The 15,181-nt window shown below is 40.9% G+C and overlaps 1 pseudogene; it reads right to left on the bottom strand.

Annotated features, from left to right (window-relative positions):
* Positions 1-2,089: 2,089 nt before the first annotated feature.
* Positions 2,090-6,570, bottom strand: LOC148107888 (organic anion transporter 7-like; annotated as a pseudogene).
* Between the last annotated feature and the right edge of the window lie 8,611 nt (positions 6,571-15,181).

Genomic DNA, 15,181 nt, shown 5'->3' with positions numbered 1-15,181 from the left:
AGGGAGAGAGAATCTCAAGCAGACTCCTTGCTGATTGTGGAGCCTGATGCAGGGCTCAATCCCACCACCCTGAGATCATGACCTGAGCTAAAATCAAGAGTTGGTCACTTAACTGACTGAACCACCCAGACTCCCCTTAAAGTCTTTATCTAGTAAGATCATTTTCTGAGCTTCCTTAGGGATGGTTTTTGTTGGTTTATATTATTCCTTTGAATGGGTCATACTTTCCTGTTTCTTTGCGTCTCTTGTGATTTTTTTACTATAAACTTAACATTTGAATCTTAACATGGTAACACTGGAAGTCAGATTTTCTGCCTTTCCCGGGGTCAGTGCTTAAAAAAAAACACCCAAAAAACTGTTACAGGATGTTTCTATGATAGAGATCAACTCAAGATGAAAACTTAAGGTCTTTTTGCTTCTTTTCTGAGCCTGAACTTTACCTGAGCATGAACGGTGATGTCTAGATTTCCTTGTATATGTGGTTGCTTTCCTTAAAATAAGATTTAAAACAATTTTTTAAAGTAATCTCTACAGCCAACATGGGGCTTGAACTCACAACCCCAAGATTAAGAGTTTCATGCTCTACTGACTGAGCCAGCTGGGAACCCCTATGTGGTTGCTTTTGATTGTCCTAGTTGTTAAATGTATAGCTCCCAGAAGGGGAAAGGGGGGGGATGCTGTTTCTTTAAATCTCTTGGGAGCTGCTTCAGCCTGTGGGGTCTGTGGTGATGGCAGCCTGCCTCTATGTATGCACCTCTGTGATCAGATGTGGGAACTGAACTCATCTGAAGGGCAAGGTCCTTTTTGCCCATCCTGGCTCCCCATAGCCTGTTCCAGGAATATGGGCATGGCTACCTACCAGGACGGGTGTTCCTGATGGTAGCCAATGCCGCGCTAGTGGCTGAAATTGACTAAAATGAAAAAAATTGATCGGCCAAGACTTTACCTGGAAGCTATAAGCTTTGAACAGATTCTCTATTTTTTTAAAGATTTTATTTATGTATTTGAGAGAGAGAGAGAGAGAGTGAGAGAGAACAAGTGGTGGGGAGGGGCAGAGGGAGGGAGAGTGAGAGAGAAACCGACTCCCCGTGGAGCAGGAAGCGTGATGTGAAGCTATATCCCAGAACCCGGAGATCACGACCTGAGCCAGTACTTTTGTTGTCCAGATGAAAAGAGGGATTCCTGGTGCTTCCTACTCTCCCGTCTTCCAAGATATCACTTCCTACCTAATTCTTTTTCAATCTTTGTACCGCTGACAAATGCCCATGAAGACCTGTGGGACACTGTCCTCTGGAAACCTCACGATCCATGGACTGGCCACCATCCTTCAAGGCGAACAATAGGTTCCACCTGTTCCTTCTCATGATAGGGCCTCAAACATTTCATTAGGAAGGGGGGTGTGGCTGGATAAGCCAATAATATTAGGGATGATTTCTTTGGAATTTCCTTTGTGTCTTTCCCACATTCCTACGGTTTATCCTATCTGTGTTTTTTTGTTTTGTTTTGTCCTGTCTCTTGGAAGGCATTTTGCAGATGAAAAATAGAAGAAGCTTGTTAAGAACGACTGACTTTGCTTTCAAAACCTAAAGTCCCCAGGGAAAACTAGAGGTTCTCCAGAAGAGGTAGTGAGAGAGAGAGGAAAGAAGTTGAGTGTTTGGGAAGAGTGGAAAGCGGGCAGGGTCTCCCGGCTGCTGCCCGTTCACAGATTTCAAACGTGCCAGCCTCCACAATCTCGTGAGCCAATTCCTTAAAATAAAAGTCTCTCTGTCTATGTACACATTCTACTGTTTTTTTTCCTCTGGAAAATCAGAATCAGATTAATACAGGCCCACAGGAATCAGCCGTTCCAGAGAGCTGACTGCATTCTCTGGGCTGGAGGCTGCCAGGGTCTGAGGGATGACAGTCCAGTGTTTGGATCTGTGAGTGTTCGTGAAATACCTTCAAGGTGTGTTTGTCACCCTAAGGCACCCAATTTTGGCGTCTTCACCACTAACCTTACTGTGCAGGCTGGGAAGACGTAGTCTGTGTGATCTGAGGAGCTGTGGGGGAGTCTGAGGTCAGTATCAGGAGAGATGGGGCTGCAGCTAAACCAAAGACATCGGCCACCTGGAATAGTCTCGGTCTGAGCCTGGGGGACGTTGGGTTCAACATGCCTTGCCTTCCTCATCAGAGACCTAGAGTACACAGCTCCCCTAAGGGACAGCCAGAGGGCTTACTCACTCCTTTTCCACATCCTGGATGAAGTCAGGCAGAGGCTGATTCCTGGTTTCAGGAAGGAGGAGAACAGCAAGGCCAGAGAGGATGGGGAAGACGCCATACACGATCCAGGGCAGGTGGGGAGAATACACGGTTAGGACCATCAAGAGGGGGGCCAGGGCTGCTCCAAGTCTGCAGCAGTTCCCAAGATTCCTGTGGCTGTTGCTCTTGGGGTGCAAACAATAATATAAAATATATAGTGACTGTCCACACGTATAATTTGTGGTTTATTATTTTGCTTTCGCTATGGGAGATGGCACATCAACGTGTTTAGACCCATGGGAGGTTGATGACATCCTCTTGCTTTGGAAACCTCTCTTATTGGCTAACAATTTTTTTTCAAGTTCAACTGTGCATTAAGACGCAATTTGGTGGTTAAAAAAATACCATTAACCATAGCGTCTTCCCTTGGTGTGACTCAGAAGATCACACGAGAATGTTACATTAAACGACTTAATCCAATGCCTGGCAAAAACTCAGCTTTCAATAAAATTTAGGTATCATTTTTCTTATTATTGTTACTATTATAATTGATGCTTTTGACAACAAACTCATCTTGGTTCTCTTCTACCCATAAGTGTCCATTCACTGGGAAATGTCTGTTTCGATCCTGAAAGAGCATCAACAGATTCATACCTGATTGTGGCGGGGATGAGTTCACTTCCATGTGTGGAAACAGTGGTGACAGCGGCAGGAGAATCTCCCCGTCCCAAAGCTCCCGAAACCCCTCACAGAGTCTGCATTGCTGGAGAGAAGAAGACCAGTGTGACTCAAAACATCTGAGCTGAAAGAATCAGAATCCATCAAATTACAAGCAAAAAAGGCCTTGTTTGGGAGATGCTTTTGCGCTTCTAAAATACACTGACTGTGGAGAAAGTGCACAGAGGCAGAGCGCGGGCAGTGGCTAGTCTGCCGAGAAGCGGGACTGACCTACGTCATCTGGCTGGGGGTGAATAAAAGGGTCTGAGTTATTTCATCCACCTTTCTTGTGTATCAGATTTGCCAGAAAAGAAGAGAGGGGAAACTGAGGCCAGCAGGAGCTGCTTTCATTGATTCAGTCGAGTGTCTCGTCTGCCCTTCGTGTAGAACTCAGGGCTGCCCTGTGAGCCGCGACCGAGTGTGGAAGATTCCTCCGTGTCTTCCAGAGTTTAACCCCTCGGTGCTTATGCCATGTTGACATGGCACTAGTATTGCAGAAGGGAATCATAAAATAGCAACTCCTGGGAGCCTGGGTGGCTCAGTCGGTTGAATGTCTGACTCTTGATTTCAGCTCAGGTCACGATCTCAAGGTCTTGAGATTGAGCCCCACAACGGGTTCCGCGCTGGACGTGGAGCCTGCTTAAGATTCTCCCTCTCCCTCTCCCTCTGTCTCTCCCTGCAGCTCGCTCTCCCCGTTACAACACTGGAGCGGGCTCTGTTGTAAGACAGCAGACTTGCATCATTGCTGACGTTCAGTATGAGATGTGGAGCCCGGATCTGGGGTCCTGTAAAACACACAGCTGTGCTGGGAGTTAGGTGGAGCCTGCGAACCACCCTGGTCGCCCCATTCGTTACATATAAAATCATCTCATTTAGTAAAAGAGATCGAAGAGAGCCTCTTAACGGCTTAATGCCTTGTTCCCACCGTGGACTCCTCTCCTTGAAGACAAGGAATTTTTATTTTCTTGCTGTCAGGATGACATCCCTAAACCAGAGCGGCAGTTACCGCGACCTGAGAGAAGGCACCCGAGTGCCGTACCGGAGAGTAAATGTTCGCTGAAGCTATCGTAACAAAATAGAGCCCAAACTGAGAAAGACAGTATTGTGTTCTCCCGTGGGATCCAATGACAAGCTCCAGACCCTCCACACTTTCTATATAAAGTGTTACTGGCCAAAATACAAGTGATCAATTACTGTCCTGGAGAACCCACCGGCAAGAGGTGGCATCAGTTTCCAGACACTTCCAAGATGTGATGAAGTCAATCATAGAGCTAAGCTGACCTTTGCTCACCTGGGTTTCTCGTCCAGGCAACGTAATGGCAGAAACTGTGCTCACCCCCCGACTGGTTTCGGGAAATCCTTGGAACACCATCCTTGCTTCCCTTCTGGCTTCAGATCGGTGGTCCATGCAATCCCTGCGGAATGCCGAGAAGCTGTTTTCTACCCCGTGCTCTCTTCTCACCTCGGGGCACAAATGTGATGGCTAGAATGGAGATTCCCAGCAGGAACATAAAAATCATCTGGCTCACTCGTCGGCCCAGGTGATTCATTGCCAAAACTCCAGCCCAGTTGCCTGGAAGGTTGACGAAGCCAGAGAGAATCTGGAACAGGAAAATAATTTCCCGCACGTGCTGGAGGTGGGGAGTCAGGCCATAAGCGAGTACCGCAGTGGCGAGTCTGTGGTAAACAAAAGAGGAAAGACAGGTGTCATAAGGTTTAGATGCTCTGTCCTAAAAACGATAATTTGAGCTAGGAAGCCACGGTGGGTGTTAACATATAAAGGCATGGTCTGCTTTGCAGCATATTCGTGTTGATTGTGTTTTCTTATTTTCTGTATTTTTGAAACTCTGCCATTTTCAGTCTTGATCCTGGAGAGACTGCCTCTCCCAGGGTTGGCTAATTCATAGAGAGAGCAAAAGACCCCCCTGTAAGTCCACCTTTGATACACAAACCACCAACCCCGAGCCCACGCTCCAACCACCTCCTTTACCAAGCTTACACACTATGTCAATATTCCCCCTCTCTAAAATCCCAGGACAAGGTACTGGACAACTGGGGACCACCACTTTAGCCCAGAGCCCATCAGAATTCTTCAAACCATTCAGTCCTAACCTTACTGGGGGACCTACCGTCTTCTGTTCCCACCAAAACTGCAGTAAAGATGCCGGGCCGCGCATTCACCTCTCTGCTTCCTGAATGACCCTGGTGCTCTCCACATGGCCCTGTCTGGACTGTCATGCCTTCTCTTTCTAGGGATCTGTGGGTATAAACTTCCTTCATGACAATCATTTCCAAGTGTGCCTGTCTCGCCGTACCTGATTAAAACTAATCTCTGGGTACAGTTTAAACACACTTTCTTTGCAAGGTAATGATTTAAAAGTTATCATAAAATACTGGTATGATCATGGAGGTTATAATTGTTGATAAGCTTATTGGAGGGGTGGGGAGTTTTGTGGTGGAGGATACATAATGGGACCCTCTAGAGTTTTGGAGTTTTTTCTGATATTTTCCTCTGGGTGATGGTTATGTAGTCACATATGGAAATATTAATTGAGCTGCACTTTACTATTTATAATTGTACCTCAGTTGAAATGAAAATGAACAAGGGAAGGAACTTAAAGCGAGGTCTGTCCTTGATTGAAGATCTCAGCATCATCTCCAGTGACGAGCCTCATAGGGCCCCGTGATAAAACTCCTCATTATGCAATTTGTTTTGTGTTGGTCTTTTCATTACCTGTTTTCTACCTCCAAACAGCAATTACCTTTGTGGCTTCCTCACATTTTATTTCAAATCTGTCTCTAGAGCATGTTGTATCCTCTGAAATAACAGACAGAAAAATATCTCCAGTATTTGAACATTCCTGCAAAGCCTACCTCACAGAGGACAGGGCACAGATTCCTTTATGCAGGTTGAATGCGTGGACCGAGTCACACATGGAAGGTTTTATCTTTGCTGCCTCCAGGTCCTTCTGCATCTCACAACCTTCAACGACAACAGCAAGAAATCACTCAGTTTTCACAAAAGGTAGGCATCGCGAGGTCCATAATAGAGGATAAGACAGATGGCTTATTTTTCTGTATCCTGCAAAATACAGCCATTAAAGACACATTGATAAGTGTAAAAGTGCTATGAAAGGTGAATTGGGGGGTTAGAGGGGACTGAGGGAAATTATGTAGTGACAATGACATTTTAATGTGAGACTCTGGTGGGCTGCAGGGCCTCAGAACGGGTGTATAGGATAGAGATTTAGATCGGGATGGGGACCAAATGAAGAGTAACTAGGATTATGGTCCAATGCTTCATTTTTATCAAATAGGCGTGACAACTGGGCTTGGTTCTCAGTTGACTGCTTTTAGTAAAAAAAAAAAAAAAAAAGTTTATTTCAGGAAAGAGGATAATTTCCCGAGAGCCTATATTTTGGTTCTTGGGTTTACCTCTTGCAGAGAAATCTTGGCATGCTGTGCTCCATGAATGAGATGGCTAGAATTAAATCTGAGAAAGAGATCAGTGGAGAGCTAGGTGTAGTATGATTTACACCCAGATTTTATAACCTGGCCTTATATGATGGCTCTACAACATGCTAGGTATATACCTTGAGGAAAGTAACAGGACATCTCTAAGCCTCAGCTTCCTTGTCACTAAAAAGATGAATAAGAAGGGATGCGAGAATGCTTTCATATCGCCAAATCAATCAGCATGATACATCACTTTAACAAAGTGAAAGATAAAAACCATATGATTATCTTGGTAGATGCAGAAGCATTTGACGGAATTCAACATTCTTTCATGATAAACATTCTCAGCAAACAAATCCACAGCTAACATCTGTTGCATTTCTGTGCACTAATAATGAAGTAGCAGAAGGAGATATTTAAAAAACAATCCATTTACAATTGTACCAAAAAGAATAAAATACCTTGGAATAAATTTAACAAAGGAAGTGAAAAACTTATACTCTGAAATCTACAGGACATTGATGAAAGAAATTGAAGATGACATAAACAAATGGAAAGATGTATCATGCTCACAGATTGGAAGAATTAATATTGTTAAAATGTCCATACTACACAAAGCAATCCACAGATTCAATGCAATCCCTATCAAAATACCAACCATTTTTCACAGAACTAGAACAAATAATCCTAAAATTTGTATGGAACCACAAAAGACCCCGAGTAGCCAAAGCAATCTTGAGAAAGAAGAACAAAGCTGGAGGTATCACAATCTCGGATTTCAAGATATATTACAAAGATGTAGTAATCAAAACAGTATAGCACAAATATAGACACATAGATCAATAGAACAGAATAGAGAACTAGAAATAAACCCATGCTTGTCTGGTGAATTCATCTATGACAGATGAAGCAAGAATATACAGTGGGGAAAAGACAGTCTTTTCAATAAATGGTGTTGGGAAAAGATATAAAGAACTCATACAACTCAACATCAAAAAAGCCCCCAAATAATCCAATTAAAAATGGGCAGAAAACATGAACAGGCATTTCTCCAAAGAAGACATCCAGATGGCCAAAAGAAACATGACAAGATGCTCAACACCACTCATCACCGGGGAAATGCAAATCAAAATCACAGTGAGATATCAGCTCACATCTGTCAGAAAGGCTAGTATCAAAAAGATAAGAAATAACAAGTGTTGGCGAGGACGTAGAGAAAACAGAACTCCATGCACTCTTGGTGGGAATGTCAATCAGTGCAACCACTGTGGGAGACAGTGTGAAGTTTCCTCAAAAAATGAAAAATAGAAATACCGTATGCTCCAGTAATTCCACTACTGGGTATTTACCCAAAGAAAACAAAAACACTAATTTGAAAAGATATATGTGCTCCTATGCTCATTGAAGCATTATTTACAACAGGCAAGGTATAAAAGCATCCCAAGTGTCCATCGATAAATGAATGAATAAAGAAGATGTGATATATGTGAGTTATGGAATATTACATATTTCCAGAGATAGAACAAAAGCTGCCATAGGTAGACACTCACTACATATACCATAAACGAGAGTGTGTGGATGAATGAACAAATAGGGAACACTCTTATGCTCTCTTCTATGCAGTCACTAATTCTTCCTTCTACCGGCTTTACTGTTCTGAAAAAATGGCTGCCATACCATTAGTTGGAAAGGCATGGATTAGTTTTTATTACTTTTTCTTACACATAGTGAGACCAATATACACTCTTTAGAATTGTTAATACTCAGTGCTTCCTGCCTCCATTGAGCCAAATGTGTGTTCAATACTTTCAGCAACAGCGTATTCCCTTCTAACATTAACCCACGCGATATTGACACCCATTGAGAACCAGGAAAGTGAGCTTGGAAGACCTGTGAAGGTCCAAGGAAGACCTTCCATTCCCCTTGTGGATAATAACTAATATAGACATCAGGTTATGTCTTCCCATAACCCATATCCAGCTCTCTTCCTCCTCACGCCCATGGCCAGGGCATCACCAGCATTCTACCTTCCATTCCTGCGTGCAGCTTTTCTAAGTTTCTTTAAGCCCTCCTCAGGTTCTTTGGTGATCATCAGCCACAGAGAAGACTCTGTCACCCACCTGAGCAAAGAAGACAGAGGTGCAGCCAATTCTCATGTGCCCATTTTTCACGTATTCTTTGTCTTGAGATGTAGAGGCCCTCAGAACATACCACCCCAAATATGCTGCTCTGGCTTATTGATTATTTTGAGCTGAAGGCACGTGAGAAACAGCAGATGCAGGAAGAGCTCCAACCTCCCTCTTTCTACCTAAAAGTAGGTCGTGAAATTTCCCATGACAAAGATGTCCTTTCTGTGCCAGGAAAAGAAGAACATTTTTATCAGTAGATACTGGGAGTTGATGCTGAAAAGGACCTGTACAAACTTAATAAAACAAGTCATAATAAAATGACTTTTCCCCTTAGTTTTCCCATACATTTTCTACTCGCTGTCTCACAAATTGCTGCCTCCAGTCCCAGGCCCTTTGTTTTGTCTCATCCCTTACAGTTTACTGTTTGTTTATGTGTGTGTGCATGTGTGCATGTGTGCGTGTGTGTGTGTGCGTGTGTGAAAAAGGTATATAAGCTTTTAGGGCTAATGGCTTCTTTGCATTTTCATTTCCCTTCTTTCTTCTTTTTCTTTTCTTTTCTTTTTTCTTTCTTTCTTTCTTTTTTTTTTTTTTTTTTGCTTTCTTCTTCTTTTTTCTCCTTTTTTCCTTAATTTTTTCTTTTTTTTTCATTTTCCTTCTGAAGACTCCTGTGCACTTGTAAAAATATGAAATGAATTTGTATGTATTTCTCCTGCTCATCTGTCGTATGTCAGTTTAATTCTTAGGCTACCCACAGAACCTAAAAGAGTAGAAGGAAATTTTCTTCCCCTGCAGATAGATGCCTTTCCTCTCCCATCTAATACCCATTGCTGTTCAGTTATACCAGAAAACATTTCATCTTCTTCTTCTTGTACCATAACTAGGAAAATATGAGGATGACCCCCTCCATGCAGTGCACCTTCACTGCCTGGAGTACTGACTTGGAGTTATATTGGTTCCCCTTTTATTTGGGGGAGGTGCCAATTTTAGCAAATATAAGTACAGTGTGCCCAGATTAATTTGTATTCAAATGAACGGTGAACTTTAGTATAACTATGTTCTATGCAATACTTTGGACATACTTACAATAAAATATTCTTTGTTATGTATCAGAAATTTGAATTTAATGGGACATCCTGTATTTTATCCAGGTAGCACATAAAAATACGGAACCTCAAACAAGTAGAAATGTCACACAAGCAAAGAAAAATTTTCAGAGTGACTATGTGCCATGAACCATTTGAGATATTATTATAAAAAATTGTTGTTTGCCTGAAATTCAAATTTAATTTAGTGTCCAGAGATATTACCTGGCAACCCTGTCCGTTCGGCTTCTCAAATCACACAGATCAGTAAAGCACATGCTCTGGTGTTGACCAAGAACAAAACAGAATCCACATACCCTGGCTCCATGCATCTTTCATTCCAGGATCCTCTAAGACTGAGAGCTTATTCCTTAAAGACAGAAAGATGACAAATAATGTCACAGAAACCACCAGCTGGAAAGTACACCAGCCTTGAATGGCAAAAGCCAGACCTCGTAAGTTTAAATGTCCGAAACCACTGATACAGATTACCGGAGTCATTCCCAGGGCTTGGAATCGGGGCGCTGTCCATTCTACAACTGAAAAAAAAAAAAAAAAAACCACGAAAACACAAACAGGACTCGAAGTTCAAACAAAGGCGGGATGTCAAAGTCAGAGTCAAGGCTTGGAAAGTGCACAAGGCCAAAAGTGTTGACTTACTGAGCATAACACTGTTTGCAAAAATGGTCATGATAGAAAGTCCAGCCAAGAACTGCAGTGAGCAGAAAATGAGGAAGGCGAGCTGGGGGAAACATCGCATGAGAAGTAACCTCCCCAACCTGGGGGACAGGTACAGGTTAGATTATGGGAATAATAACAGCCTTTGGCAAAAAAATAAGTGTGAAGAAAGGGCAGGCTTTGGAATTTAGGTAACGTTTTATCCAGTGAAATTTGACGCTTGAAACTTTAAAGAATCAACAGTGAATCAGCAGCTGATCTTCCCAGAAGCCACCCTCCTGTTCATACAGATACTGAGTATAAAAAGTTTCTTCCCCAATCTGTTACCAGGAGATCTTTGACACCAGTTGAAACCAAATAAGAAACAAGTTGCAATAATGGAATTTTAGCCCATAATAAATACTTCTTGTATGAAGAGATGCAGTTAGCACAGGACAAAGTCTGTACAGTGGCTGGCACACAGCAGATCCATATGTGTACTGGGGTCTCTGGGACCCCGCAAGCTAGGGGCTAAGCTGATGCAAACAGTTTCCTTCTGTTACTGATTTCTAGTCTCACACCACTGTGGTCTTGATATGCATTCGATCTTCTCGTACTTGTTTTGTATCCTAACATATGATCTATGCTGGAGAGCATTCCGTATGTGCTTGAGAAGAATGTGTTTTCTGCTGCTGTTGATGGAATGTTCTCCATATGTCTATAAAATACTTAGGTCCATTTTGTATGAAGTATACTCTAAGTTCAATATTTCTTTATTGATTTTCAATCTGGATGATCAACCCATTGTTGAAAATGGGGTATTTTCACCCCCTGCTATTATGGTATTGTTGTCTTCTTCTCCCTTTGTATTCGTTAGTATTTGCTTAAGATATTTAGGTACTATGATGATTGGCGCATATTTTTTTCCTAGGTTTATTGAGATTTAATTGACAAACAGCACTGTATAAGTTTAAGGTATGTAGAATAAAGACTCGAATTTCATACATTGTGAAATGATTGCCACAATAAATTTAGTTAACAGCAATCATTTCATACAGATACAAAAAGAAAAAAATTTTCTTGTGTTGAGAACCTTTAGGATCTATTTTCTTAGCAACTTTCAAATACATCATACAGCAGTGTTAACTCTAGTCATCCTGTTGTACTTATGTACCCCCAGTACTTATTTATCTTATAACTGGAAATTGTTCCCTTTGACCACCTCCATCCAGTCCCTCCCACTGCCCCACATCTGATAACCACAAATCTGATTTCTTTTTCTATGGGTGTCTTTCTGTTTTGTTTTGTTTTGTTTAGAGCCCACATTAAGTGAGACCGTACAGTATTTGTCTTTCCCTGTCTGACTTATTTCACTTAACATAATGCTCTCGATGTCCATTTACATTGTGGTAAATGGCGGGGTTTCCTTCTTTTTTTCCGGCTGAATGGTATTCCATTCAACTTCGTTATCCATTCATCCATTTATTGTGTCTTTGTTTCCTTCAGCTATATACCCAGAAGTAGAATATTTAGATCATATGGTAGTTTTATTTTTAATTTTTTGAGGAATCTCTTTTGCCTCTCTGTATAAACTTTAGAATTAGTGTTGATATTTACAAAATAATTGGCATAGATTTTGATTTTGATGCATTGGGTCTGTAGATGAAGTTGGGAAGAACTGACATCTTGAGGGTCCTTTTAATATTGTGTAGGAATAGGGAAGGGCTGTTGTTACAGACATTATGCAGTCTCCAGTAAACTGTTTCTAGTCTGTGACAGTGAGCGTGGCTCATTATTTTCTTCTCTTTACCCAATTATTTATTGCTTCTATGATCCTAAAGGGGGCGTGGCAAATAATAATCTGGATGACATTGTATATGACTCAAGGTCAATGTCTCTGATCAGGGTTCATAATAAAATTTTTAATCATCATCAAAAGACTTGAATGCGTCACCAATGATTTCCTTTCTCCAAACTCTGAGATGTAGTGTCTTTCCAGTCAGGAATATGTAGAGTGACCATAAAATTTTCATCCTCAGTGGGATACTTTTTTTTTTAAAGATTTTATTTATTTATTTGACAGAGAGAGAGACAGCCAGCGAGAGAGGGAACACAAGCAGGGGGAGTGGGAGAGGAAGAAGCAGGCTCATAGCGGAGGAGCCTGATGTGGGGCTCGATCCCATAATGCCGGGATCATGCCCTGAGCCGAAGGCAGACGCTTAACCGCTGTGCCACCCAGGCGCCCCTCTTGTTGATGTTCTGTCTGGCTGATCTGTCCCTTGCTGATAGTGGGTTATTGAAAATCTATAGTTACTGTATTGTTGTCTGTTTCTCCCTTAAGACCCATTATTGTTTCATGTATTTCAATGCTTAGGTGTTGGAAGCGTATATATTTATGATTATTATATCTTCTTGATGTATTGATCCCTTTGATATCATATAATAGCACTTTTTTGGTCTTTTTTTACCTCTTTGGCTTGAATTCTATTTTGTTTGATATAAGTGTGGCTACACCTGCCTTCTGGTTTCCACTTGCTCGGAATATCATCTTCCACACTTTCACTCTTGCAGGCAGTATACATTTGGGTATTATTTTTTTTAAATCCATTCAGCCACTCTGTGCCTTTTGATTTGTGAGTTCAATCCATTTCATCTAGGGTAATTATCAATAGGTAAGAATTTACTACGGCCATTTCATCTTTTGCTTTCTAGTTATTTTGTTTCTCCCATGTTTCTTTTTCTTGTTTTTGTCTACTTTAGTAAGTTCGTGGTTTTCCATGGTGATTCGTTCAGTTTCCCCTTTTATTTATGTTTTGGGTCTCTGCTCTAGATTTTTGCTTTGTGGTTACTGCGAAGTCCACATAAAACATCTCATAAAATAATCCTTTTTCTGTTGATAGCAATTTAATCTTCATTTACTTATCAAGTTTCCTTCCCTTCACCCTTCCTCTTTTATGTTTTTGATGTCATGGTCATGTCTTTTTTTTTGAGGGGGGAGGGGCAGAGGGAGAGAGAGAATTTTAAGCAGGCACCATGCCCATCGTGGAGCCCAATGCTGGGTTCGATCTCAGGACCCTAAAATCACCACTGGAGCTGAAACCAGGAGTCTGACACTTACCCTCCTGAGCCATCCAGGCACCTCTCATTTCCTCTTTGTATCCAAGGTTACCAGCAATACTGCTTCGTAACTGTTATATGCTGAATAAATGATTGCTGAATTAATTAAAGATTTTTAGAGCTCTTTATAATGACACCATTCAATGTTTTAAGCAGTTCTACAGCATGTGTTATTTTATAATTCTGCCATTAATTAACAAATTTCTATTTACAAATCTTTGCTCTTTTGGAAAATAAAAGTTGGTATTTTATTTTAGTTTGAATGTCTTTAAATTCCAGTGGTTTTGTACAGTTTTGCATTATTATGAGACTTTTCTTTTGAAAATTATATGCTCCTGTCTTTTGACTATTTAATATTGAATTATGTATTCTTTTCATGAATGTTTATTAGATATACATATTAATATAGAACCATTTTGAAAATTTTTAATTTGGCTTTTGCAATTTTTTAGAGTAGGGAAGGGGCAGAAGGAGAGGGAGAATCTTAAGCAGGCTCCACGCCTAGCTCAGAGCCTGACGCAGGGCTCAATCTCACAACCCTGAGATCATAACCTGAACTGAAATCAAGAGTCGTACGCTTAACTAACTGAGCTACCAGGTGCCCTGCAATTTATTTTTGACGATTCCTTATCATGTTTTAAAATATTGCATTATTCTTTTTAAGCTTAGAATACAGAGACTTATAAAAAAAAGAAAATAAAAATCTCATAAAGGTACACCATTAGAAGTTAACAGCTTTAATCATTTTTATGAATATTCGTCTAGATTTCTCCTATTTCTCTAGGGCTGGTCCAACAGAGGTTTTAAATGAGAGTTTAGTCCAATCTATCTCTACTTACATTTCTGGCGTTTGCTTTACTATTCAGAACAGGTTTGTAATTCCAAGATTTTATAGCCAGGTTTCATATTGAATAACTTGGTTTAATTGTTCTAATATCTTTTCAATCACATGAAGTATTTTTTTTTTGGTTCAGAGAATGAAGTTAAATTATTAAGCATTTATTTATAAAGTCAGTTAATGGTACTTATTATGTAATTATTTATTTCTACCACTGATTTATGATGCCCTAAGTATCAAACTTCAAGTGCCCAACATGCTACCATATCATTCTTTTTTTTTTAAAGATTTTATTTATTTATTTGACAGAGACAGCCAGTGAGAGAGGGAACACAAGCAGGGGGAGTGGGAGGAAGAAGCAGGCTCCCAGCAGAGGAACCTGATGTGGGGCTCGATCCCATAACGCCGGGATCACGCCCTGAGCCGAAGGCAGACACTTAACGCCTGCGCCACCCAGGCGCCCCTACCATATCATTCTGGACTTATTTGGATTTGTAAATACATCTGCTCTTCATGTTTTAGACCTATTGTCTCTCATTCTAGCATATGCTGCCCCAAAAACCTGCCCCACCCTCCCTCCATGAACCTCATTTTTCTGAATCATTTAGTCTATTATTAATTTGTAGATACATGTGGAACTCTTTTTCGAGTTGTCCCAAAAGAATGGGGTTTTCCATTGTAATAACTCCATCAATTACTCTACCAATTAATTGGGGCAGAATCGAAGTTTTTTAATTCTATTCTACCTTTCTATCCAAAAACATGCTAGAGGTCTACAATTTTACACATATCTTACTATGATTCCTTTTAAAATATTAGGACTTTTAATGTATAGAATTGTCAAGTCACTATGCGGTACACCTGAAACTAATAACATTGTATGTCAAAGAGACTTCGAGAATAAAAAAATGTTTTCAAGTATTATGGCTTTTCTCAAACTTCTCATT

The sequence above is a fragment of the Ursus americanus genome, chromosome 24 (genome assembly GCF_024610735.1).
Source record: "Ursus americanus isolate L20-20 chromosome 24, mUrsAme1.1.p, whole genome shotgun sequence".
Classification (NCBI taxonomy): Eukaryota; Metazoa; Chordata; class Mammalia; order Carnivora; family Ursidae; genus Ursus; species Ursus americanus.
This window is presented reverse-complemented; position numbering and strand designations above follow the sequence as displayed.